This window comes from Schistocerca nitens, chromosome 3, assembly GCF_023898315.1.
Source record: "Schistocerca nitens isolate TAMUIC-IGC-003100 chromosome 3, iqSchNite1.1, whole genome shotgun sequence".
Lineage (NCBI taxonomy): Eukaryota > Metazoa > Arthropoda > Insecta > Orthoptera > Acrididae > Schistocerca > Schistocerca nitens.
In genome coordinates this window covers 904140040-904152103 of record NC_064616.1, presented here as the reverse complement: position 1 = coordinate 904152103, position 12064 = coordinate 904140040, and the positions used below count along the sequence as shown (strand labels likewise).

The window sequence follows — 12064 nt, the reverse complement described above, 5'->3', positions numbered from 1 at the left end:
CCTTGGCCATGCCATAAAACAAAACCATATGACTTGCAGACACTACTCCTGTCAGTTCCTGGTGTGTACGTGAACAGTGTCCTTTTCTATGTCAATTTTCTTTGTAGATAACATTGCAGATCGACTTGGTAATGTACCTGTTACCATAACATTCCAAAGAACCTAAACATGGTATAGTGATTAATTATTCACCGGGATCTAATGCTGTACATGGAAGAAGAGCTGTGAAAACACGTGGAGAGGCAATGGATCCATTTTGTATGTCATGTACATCGAGGACTGCTTCGCTGCAAAGTAGACACTGGCATATTTATCCTCGCTTTTGAGCAGAATTAACTTCCAGAGGAAGTCAAAATATGATTTACTGCTGTCATCCGAAGTCATATTTCGCACTTTAAATGCTAGTGCTTGTGTGTATGTCTTCCCAGTGTACACATGACCTTATTTGTGAAGACTGTGGCCAGTCACTTCACAAAAATGTCACATGTGGTACCACCTGTCCGTGTCAGTTGCGGCAGTGACCATCCTTCCTGTTCCCTGAAGAGTGCTGCAGTAATCAAGAAATGCTAGATCCAGAATTACCTCCCATAATTTGGAATTCAAAAAAATATTATCATTTCTATGCAGTCTCAGCTTCAGCCACTACTGTGACAAGGTCATTGGTAGTACCTGCCAACGTATTTACTCCCTACTTCTTGACCTCTATTAGTCACCAAAATAAACTTGACTGTGGGGGCAATCAGTTGCCCTCTCTAGTGGCACCTGCAGCACCATCTTTGGTAACCACTCCCAGCATCTGGCTGGAAAAGCAGCATACTCCTCCAGTGTTAATTGCGACTTGGCTCCTTCTGAAATCCCTCTCCCCGGACATCCGCAGACCAGCAACCCGACACCAACCAGTGGCTGAGGGAGCCATGTGCTGTGTGTCCCAGGGCTGCCCAGTGTTCTTCTGTTCCTACACCCAAAGTGCATAAGTCCTCACAAGATTCTCGACTGGCAAAAGTTGTGAAGAGGAAAAAGAAGAAATCTTGGGAGAAGTCTACTCTGGTTGACCTCCAGCGGCGGCAGATCCTCTTTGTACATCATCACACTCCAAACTAATGTTCGTTGTTGTTGTTCACCCACACCAGTGACACAGTGTTCCTGGGGCTTGACCTGTTCTTCTGTCCCCTTTACACCTAAGTGTTACACCCACAATGCAGTGATCTAATATACTTGCAGTACATACTACTGTTACCTACCAGAACAACTACTAATTTCTTCTTGTTCTGTGATCTATGTTGCTCTCCAACAAACACTTCACTGATGATGATTCTTCAACCCTTCGAGGTTACCGAGCATTCCCAAGGTAGCATCTGGAGGGTTTTGCACATTTGTTCACACAGATGCTGTCAGTGAGTGGATTCCCCTCCATACCACATTGAAAGCAAGAGCAGTGTGATGCAAACAACACAAGTTATGACCGTTTGTAATGTTTATTTACCTCAAGGCAGGGCAGTTTCTTACTTTGAGATTACCACCTTAATCGAACAACTCTCCCTCCCTTTCACCTACATGGGGATTACAGTGCACTGTGGGGAAGGGCCACCTCATCTGGTAGGGACCTTCTGGCTGACCAGCTTCTTTCCAATCCTGATCTGTCTCTCCACAATGACTGTACTCATACCCACTTTAGTACCACTTGTGGCACCTTTTCGACTATCGATCTCACAGTTTCTTCTCTCAATGCCGTGGCTTCGCTACAGTGTTCACTGTATGTCGATCTCCGTGACTGTGGCCACTTTCCGGTGATCCTGTCACTTCCTTGTCACTGCGTAATGGTCCACCTAATATGTTGGGCTCTTCAAAGAACCTCTGAAGTCACCTTCACCTCCTCTGTCAGATAGTATTGATGAGGTTGTGGGAGACTACTCCAATCTCCAGTGTGATCGCTTGCACTGCTAGAACTCCTGTCTCCCTTTCTGCAGGTCCGCTCTGCTATCTGCTCGTGTCATGATGGGCCAGGGACATTGCAACAGCTATTCATGATTGTCAAAGGGCCCTGCAATGTCCCATGTGACATCCTTCACAGCCGCACATCATCACTTTTAGGCAGCTCCATGCTAAAGCTTACCATCTAATTAACTGCAGTAAGAAGAAATGTTGGGAGTGTTAAATCTCCTTCTTAGGAACATATGCCTCTCCGTACCAAGTATGGGCCAAGCACCATAGTCTACTGGGCTGCCAGAGATGAATTGTCCCAGACCTCCTCCTTCATGTTGGTATATCTACAGATGGGTCAGTTCTTGCCAAATGCCTTGTGAACAACTTTGTGAATTCATTGGTGTCCTGTTCTTACCAGGCAACCTTTGAAATGCATAAAGACAAGTTGAAGACATCCTCCCATCCTTTACCTCTGTCAATCCAAATTATAAAGGGTGATTCTTATTAATGCCTAAAAACCCCCAAAGTGATGTAAAGGATACTGAAATAATTTAATATAAGGCACATGGGAATGTGCCTTATATTTCCCAACAAATGTTGGGAAATATCTCAAAAGTGCATGACAAATGTTGAATGTGTGATGTCACCAGATGACGTACCTTGCCACAAGTGCAGCAAGTGGGGAGTGGGGGTGTCAATCCTATCCTCATTGGTAGGGTCTGCACTACACATTGCTCTGCTAGGGTACTCTATTTTCGTAAATGTAAACTGATTCATTACAATGTTGTATTACCACTGCCATGAGCTCCACTGTATCACATTGGGTAATGCAAGAATGCAAACAGAATACACTAGCGGATTGATGTGTAGCATTGTCCCCAACCAGAAAGGGTAGGATCGCCAAGACCAACCACTGCACAAATGGTGAGGTACGTCATCTGGTGAAAGCACGTGTTCAAAATTTTCCATCCGCTTTTGGGGTATTTCCTGACATTTATGGCTGCATATGTTTTATATAAAATTACTTGTCTCAGCATCATCTACAGCTTGTCAGGAGTTTTTAAACATTAATGAGAATCATCCTGTATAATCAGCCATTCATTGACAGAGAAACTGCTTCAGTCTCTTGACTCGTCACACAATATGGTTCCAGGCCCTGATTCAATTCATAATCAGATGAGCTAACATCTGAATTTTACTCAAAGTCACTATCTTCTCTGAGTCCTGAACTATATTTGACTAGAAACTATTTTGCTTCTGTAGTGGTTAGATAGTATCATCTTTTCAATCCGTAAACCAGACACAAAACCAAACGTCCATTGACGTCTACTGACTGCAACATGCTCTGCAAACTGCTTGAGATGATGGTAACCCAATGATTTATTTTGAGTTCTAAAACCATGGGGCCTTCTGTCCCCCTATCATTGTGATATCTGGAAGGTATGAGCTACAGGGGTCCATCTTGTTAGGTGGGAAACAGCATTCCAGCAGACTTTTTCTAAATGCCAACACCTCATTGTAGTCTTCTCAGTCTACATAAGGCATATGACACCATTTGGCACCATGACGTTTTACTCAACCTCCGTGACTTGGGCTTTCAAGACTATCTCCAGATTTTTATTTTGCAGTTTTTATCTCACTGGTTGTTTTGGGTTAGAGTTGGTCAATCACCCAGCTCACGGTCAATCACCCAGCTCACCATTTCTCCAAGAAAACGGTGGCCCAGAGGGCTCCATGCTGAGTGTTACTCTTCCTCCTTGCCATCTATAAGTTAGTGACCTGTCAGAGCACTGGTCACCCACATGCTGTATGTCAACTTCTGCCTTTGGTATAGCTCCCAGTCTGTAGTTGTGGCTGAAAGCCAGCTTCAAGGTGCCATCTGAAGGGTATTTGCTTGAACCCTTTCCCATGGCTTCCGGTTCTATTGTGCAGAAACAATACCATGCATTTCTGTTGTTGTATCACTGTCCAGTCTGACCTTGGTGAAACGATCACAAATTATTATGCAAATGAACAGAAAAAAAGAGATTTTTTTTCCTTTGTAACTCTAATATATACACAAATCAATTTGGACAGGACTCCAATTAATGTCAAGATGTTTTTACAGTTACCTATGTGTATCTGGTGTGATGCCCATGAAAGATTAATGTAATAGTATTCACAACACCTAAAGTTTACAATGAAAATGAAGAAATACAGCTCCACTAATAAACTTAAAGCTCATCCTCTCCTTGCATAAAAATCCAACTCGTCTGGCCCTTTATATGCTTACCCTCATCTGAAACCACTGTTATGAGGACTATATTTCCTTTTTAGGCATCCATAATGAATTCAGTATTTCTTGAGTCCACCTAAACACAACATAAAATGAAAAGCACCTAGTCCATGTGGAGTACAGCAAGTGAAATAGTTCATCATTAGAGCATCAATTAAAGGAACTTTATGTATTTGCAGCTACATTGTCCTGAGTCTGCTGTAATTAAGTATTTAATACTGTCCGAGGAGAACTGGACAAAAAGCATCAAGCTATTTAGAACCCTACACATCTGGAACAAAACAATGATTTATTCAAATGAAAACGATGTCATGTTTTAGTTCTTAATAATGCTTGAAATGTAGAATGTTTGTGCCACATCAGTTTCAGGATTATATTTCCACAACACTTTTAATGTATGCTGCTGTTAATCATCTAAGGAAATTCCCACAGTAACCTACAGAACAGTTTAGGGTTTTGATACCACTGCTTTCAATAAGGGGTAACAGTTCATCTACGCTTGCTTTCCACAAGTCATCATACAGAATGTGGCTGACAACTTCTGCAGTGCTGTCAGCCCCCTGCTCCTCCTTTTTTCCCCCATCAGCAAATGATGCAAAACCAGTATGAAACTAAGTGTAGGCATTCTACATGGAAAGTGCACTACTTCATTCTGGAGCCTAAAGAAAGTGTGTGTTTGCTTCTGTTATTTAATTTGCTTGAGACAATAATCACTGGCACAATACTAGAAAGCAGCACTTCAGCAAGTTTCATTTCTGTATTATAATTTTTCTTTTTTTACGAAGTCTAAACAAACTGCTGTTTCCTGTGTGTTAAGTGCTATCCATAGTCCAGTTACATATAGTGGGATTTTTCGCTTCTACTGACAGTACTTCATAACAAATCTCACTCTGCCTTGTTTTGGAATGCATTTATTCCAGTACTTCAAAAATTATTTAAATAGGCCTATATCAATCAATTATTACTGATGTAATTTCAATTAAAAATAATATAATTAACACACACAGAGTTGCTGAGATGCTAGAGATAGGAGCCAAAATTGTGGTTTGCAGACTACAAGCCATCAGTGTGGGAGAGTGATGTTGTAGATTGGAAAACTATTTTGATTCACCTTCTGCACAAAAAAAGATAAGTCAAATCCAAAAAATTATGGACACTTGTCTCATCTGCACATTGCTTACAAAGTAGTTTTTTGTGCCCTCATTCCGAGTTAGAACGACAGACACAATAGAAGATAGTTGAACACTGGGCAGGTTTTCCACGGGGTTTGGCCTTGTGTAGAACATGTGTGAAACCTAAAGATGATACTACAGGACTGCAGTCAGTTAGGGATGTTGTCACGTATGTCATTTTTTAAAAAGCCCTGACCTGAGTGACTGTACTATACTGTTTAATATACTGCATGAAAGTGGTGTTGGTAAAAAAAAAAACCTAACTAACTTAATGCAACAGGCTTTAACAAACACAATCTTTTAAACTAAAATTAACGTGCAAGATCTCTGAAACACTTGAAATAAAAACAGGCATAAGATGCAAAGTCAGCACACAAAATATTTTGGTGAAATTATCGAGAACATTTTCAGAGACAAAATAAGCAATATAACTCATCCAAAAAATTGTGTGAAGTTTACACAACCATCTGGAATAGTTAAAACAAGAAATCTCATCCCACCAATGCCAAAGTACATCACTACTAAACAATTTGTCTCCCAGAAGCACTGTATGCAGTGGACATAATGATCAGCTGTGAATGTAAATGTCACTGAGAAGATGGAATAACAGATATTGTGAAAAACATTCAGACGCATCATACATGATGGTATCTGGATGCACAAAAGTACAGCAGAATTGTATTCCCTGATGGAACTCTTTCAAGTGCACTTGTAAGCAGCCGTTCTCCATGTCACTAGCCAACAGACCAGTCATACAAAACCCTGAAACTACTAACAAACCAGAAACTATGTTGCAACAAAGCAGCAAAAGATCCCGTAAGCAGTGCATTAAAATAGTTCTGTGCCGTTATAGTCATGGGAAAGAAAACTTCAAACTATTATAAACCTGAAAGTGTGGGTAGAAAACCACCAGACTTTTCCACACTTGTGTTGTCAGACATGTCTGAAGTGTAGAAGTAATGGAGTATGAAGTCGGGTAGAGGGAAGCTGCGAGTACCTCCTTTAAAGAGATTGAGAAAAGTTTGTGGTGAGTGTTCCAGAACCATGTCAACTGCTCCACTAGCTAATATGGGAAACTATCAGGAGTATTTCCAAGATACACGGTAGACCCCCTATACCACCATACTAAACTGGTGTCTTCTAACATGAATGGAAATATTGCCTAGACAATAGCAGAGCATTCTGCTAAGATCTGCCACCTTATTGCCAGCATTGAGTCGTTGTGAGGACTGTCTTTGGTGCTGAATCAAATAATTTTGAGTCCTATATTAGTTGTTTTCCTTTTAAGAGCTGGATTAGCACTGTGTGAAGTTCATCAGTCTGTACCTGGTCACAGCCAAATCAAGTAAAGCTTGATGTGAATGTGACACATTGGAGACAAAGGAAAAGAAATTGTTCTGCTGGAACTTTACAGTACAACTTAGCAGACAAGTGAATTTCCTAAGTTGTGAAGGCTGGCAATTCTGGTCCACTTTTCCCAGTAGTTACCTATGTGTCATCATGAACCCCTGTGTGTGAAAGATCTTGGAATTAATTGTAAACTGTCACATTGTCTAATAGTTTTTGATAAGTTGTTAGACACTACATGTAGGCACAATATTTGTGGATGGCTCTGTCAGTGTCTCTACAGAGACTGTTCATGTATCCAAATTAATTGTGAAGCATTATCTTTCTCGGATGAGCAAGAAAATGGGTCCACAGTAAGGATTTAAATTACATTACTATTTATTTGCAGAAGATTTGGCACCTGCTTGACGTATGGATTAGTGAAACATAAACACCTCAAGGTCATCGACACTTTCACCATGAAGATATTAGTTAGGCTACAGGCACTCAGAGGACCAGTCTCATACCTAACCTCTTCTGTGCTGAGGCTGGGAAGTTGCCACTTGCCTCCCGGCAGCAGCAGCAGCAGCAGCAGCAGCTTCATGGTGTGTTTGGTGTATAGGATCCTTTTCATTCCAGACTCACAATTAATTGTCCAGTCATTTAACAGGCTTTCAAAAAATGTCTTTAAGGGATGAGGCTAAATAGGATCTGCTCAAAATATTACCTCGTGGCACTTGAAGTGGAACAAATATCAGCCTTAACTCAAGGTTTGAGCCATTTGCTACGCTGGTTACTGAAGAAGCCCAGAATTATTTTTAGCTTTGTAGTGGTACATACTATTGTTTTACAGACCTTCCTCTCTTCACAATATTCTAGATGCAAAGTTAGTAAGGTCTTGTCAATCACTTTGAATAAGTGAACTGTGTCCCCCAAGACAGCATTGAAAGGCTAATTTGCACTAGTTATGGACAGTATCATGCCCATCACAAGGAGCTGCATTCAGTCTGTTTTGTTTGTGAAAAATTAATTTGCCCATCAGACTGCAACAAGTGATCTTGAATGCAGTGTAGCCATTGTGACATGATAGAGGAATAAATCTTTCATCTGCTCAAATTCTCTTAGTGCTCCTCAGATCCTTCGGCATATGTACCCTACAGAAAAAAGTGCAGAATGTATGGGAATCCTTTCTCACACACAACAACAGGTACAGGAGGCTGCATTTGAATGCATATCGGCATATCAGGACACATGAGAATAAGGGATAGATAGTAAGCTGATAGACCAGACAGTGAGACCCTGTTAGGATGATGAAATTGAACATAATGCAGGTCCTGCCAGCTAAAATTCTTTTATTCAGTTTATTCGCTCACAGTGGGAAGACATGTGGCTGTAGGTGAGAGACAGCAAGAGCTGTGAATGGTGATACATATGATTTGATATGGCATTTCTCCTACTGCTGAGTCGGGATGTCCATATAAAGTCACAATAAATGTTTTCAATATAGAAAATAATTTCCTTTAAATGATGGAAAGGTCTTCTTGTTATGGTGTCTATGGTGACCAAATTTCAATTTCTCATGTTTGAATGGAACACATTTAGTGGACAGTAGTGGTATTGGATCATTATCAACTCAGCTCGATAGAATAGATAGAGAAGATGAAAAGGAGACCTGTACAGTTTTCCATAGGTTTGTTTGTTCAGCATGAGTGTGTCACAGATATATGCAATGAACTGTAAGATAGTCACTGTAAGAATGTGGTTGTTCATCTTTAAGAGCTGTACTTTGAATATCCCATGTGACTATGTTCCAGTAATTAAGAAACTTATTACTTTCTACAACATGTGTCTTGTATTATGACTAAGAGCTTAAAATACTTGGGCATTTAGAGAGGGATACTGACAGTCATTCTGCCCATGTGTCATCTGTGAATTGAACAGGAAGAAAATTAAATAATATTGCCACAATGTATACTCTCTGACACACACCATATGGTAGTTTGAAGAGTGAAATAAAAGTACAGATCTGTTGAGGGCCTTCAACTAACACACCAACTCTACTTCTTGTTGAGGTAGCTTCCAACTGACAAAGGTAAAAAAAACTGACAGTGTTGGGGACTGAACCATGTGTCAGTTGGATGACACCTCAGCTAAAGAGGGGATCCATTGGCTCATGGTCATATTTAGTGTTTATTGAAGAAAAGCTTTGTATCAGCATACTCTTAATAGTATGTTATGGTTGTCAGCCATGTTATCCTCGGCAAATACTATTAGATTTTTTTCTGTATACGAGGCCTAAGTCAATTGAAGCTATTAATGTTTTTCAATTTTGTTTTAATAGACTGGATGATGGGAGAAAACCAGAACCAATTAATACTATAAATTATACACCAAAGTGTGATTAAAATGGACAATTATTAAAGAAGTCCCAAATATGACCAGTGACTTGTGTGTAGACTTTATGTATCTTCAGTTAATAATGGTATACTTTTCTTTCCTTTTCATAAGAAGACTAAACCTCAGTGACATCCACCTATTAAAGAAAATAGAGTGCATCCCAAAACATCTGATTAATCTTCCATACAAATTTCTTCATCCTGGTGGTTCATTGATATAAATAATGGTGAATTCCAAACTTTGAGACCTTATGACTGATGATGTTCTAGAAGCTGTGTGAATAGAAGTAACAGGTGAAAATGGTGCAGGTTAAACCTAAACAACTTCTGGGGAATCCTAGAATGGTCCCTTTGGCATTTCTCATGAGAACTCAAGTTGAAAAAGTGGGATATGTTTCCTGATTTGCTTTCTTTCAAAGTTGGGAGAGAAAATTCAGATAAATCTTGAATCAAGTGGTGGGATTCAGAGAGTGGATTCAATCTTTCACCTTTACCCTTTTATAAAAGTTTTATCCAATACAGACATTTGCACCAAACTTAGGAAACACTTTTCTCTCTTATAAATGGAACGTGACAATTTTCACCTGTTATCATTGTTACATTAGGAAATTAAACTTCTGTCTGATCACTTACTTGGAAAACAAGGGGAACAATCACACTTCTTTTTTTTTTATTGCAATACGCAACATAAATTGTAGTTTATCCTGAGGAAATGTTCGCATTCTTTAGAAATTTCACAGTTGATTTAGTATCTATGTCATCTTCAACTGAATAGTATCATGGAATCAAAGTAAAAAGTGAAAGGAATTAGAAGTGAAGAAACTAAATCCCAATGAACTATGTGATACAAATAGAGGATAACTTAGTAAAGCTGTTATTTCCTGTGTAGTAGTGAATTGTGTACTGTTTTTCTGTTTCTTAAATTTTTTTTGTTCTTGATTTCCAATTTGTTTTGTCATTTTAAAGTTTTTCTTTGGAAGATATTTTGCATAGTTTGAGATTTGATTTTGTTTGAATAGCTTAACATTCTTTGTTGACTACACATATTTGTGTCATTGAAATATGAGGAAATTAGAGATAAAGTAGATGATCTGTTAGTAGATCTAAACTCGGGTGCCAACACATTTCACAGCATCGTCTACTAAGCCTTCCTTTAAAAAGGTATCTTACCTGATTTGTGTGTGAAGAGTTCTTTGCTATGAAAGGAGTTGTCATGTATACCAAATGTGGTTTCATGCAAAGGGTCTAACATGTCAAAACATTGTACGTGACCAATATTGGAAGGTTGTTGAGGAATGTTTTAATTTTATAGTGGAAAAACTTTTCAGGCATGTCAAAGTCCACTACAGTTCTCCCAGTTCAGACTGCATGATTTTCCTCTCCAGATTTGACACGGTGTTAAGTCCAGTCCATAAAAAGACAGCTAGTTAAATTTGTTTGGGACTTTCAATATTGGCTTAACTGATTCTCTCTTCTGTAAAGAAAAATTTAAAAAATAAAAAAAAAAGTTGCTGGCCCTACTTGGGTCATACAACCTTATGCAAACACTGTCTTTTCAAACTACAGTACATATAAACTTTAATACAATTATAGATAATATTTCCATAGATTCTGTCGGAGTGAGGACCACACTAAAATAGCAATGTGTAGTCAGATTATGATGCACATATAGTAATGCTGAAAGGAATCAAGGAAGTGTCATATACCAAGACAGTAAACAAAAAATTTAGAGATTGGCTCTCCTTGCAGTGCACTCAGTTTAAGCCAATCTTGAAGGACACATTTAGCAAGAAGTTTACAGTACAAGCATCTTCAATAAGAAATATGACATGTTTCTAAGAACTTTCATTACTTTCTTTGACAGTTCTTTTCCATCAAAAATCGCAGAGAGAAATGCTGTCTTAGAAGTAACCAGTTCAGATAACTAATGGTATTAGGGTATCACATAGGAGAAAGGATGAGTTGTATCATAATATGAGGGACAGTTACAGATAAACTAGAGAATTTCACTACAGATGATACAACAAAATGCTCGTCCATATCTCCAGACAAGCTAAAACAATGCATTACATCAAAGGAATAGAGAGATCTTAGAACAAAATTAAAACTATATGGTCAATTTTAAAGAAATATATGAGCTGAAGTTGCGTGGTCAGTGTCACGCACCTTCTGTGGCGGAATGATTTTGTAAGTGATCCTCCAGAGTTGTGTAAAACATTTAAGTACCCATTTCTTGTCAATAGTTTGAAGAAGATAATTTATATGAGAGTAGTGGTCTCTGTACACACACTTTCTGAATTTTAACATGTGTTGAATTTGTTAACATGTGTTGAATTTGTTAACATGTGTTGAATTTGTTAACATGTGTTGAATTTGTTAACATGTGTTGAATTTGTTAACATGTGTTGAATTTGTTAACATGTGTTGAATTTGTTAACATGTGACTCTATCAAGATAAGATTTTTTCTGTGCTTACCTGGTTTGATGTGTACTACGCCTTTTCCATTTACTTCGCTAGTTTGCAGTTTCTGTATATGATAAATATAAGATGTTAAATTGGTCTGATGCGTTGTACAGTCCTTATTACACTTAACATTACAAGCATGGGTGTGTATGGCTTTTTGTCAAGAACTAATTGCTAAATGCCAAGCAGTCTTCAACCCAGATGCATACTTCTGCAAGTGTTCTGATATAATAATTTGTTTTTAAGTGGTAGCCTGCGGCTGTTTTAATCGTTTCTTGGAAGTCCAGAAAATAACATTTGCATCTGCATCTTAAGACCTGAACCAAATGGAGAGAATGCAAATTCTGAAAGGAAAACAAAGAAAAAATGTTAAGGGTAATGATGTTACATGGACACAAGATTGTGGTATCAGACTTGCCAGAGGCTGATGGATTCATTCTGCAAATAAAAATTCATCATGTGCCATTCTATGTAAGATTGTAGTCTGTAAAATAAATGTGGAATAATG

General features: G+C 38.7%; 1 protein-coding gene across 12 annotated transcripts in view; it reads left to right on the top strand.

Annotated features, from left to right (window-relative positions):
* Nucleotides 1-12064, top strand: part of LOC126248961 (CTTNBP2 N-terminal-like protein) — a 211910-nt gene that overhangs the window by 28380 nt on the left and 171466 nt on the right. The window lies entirely within an intron of this gene.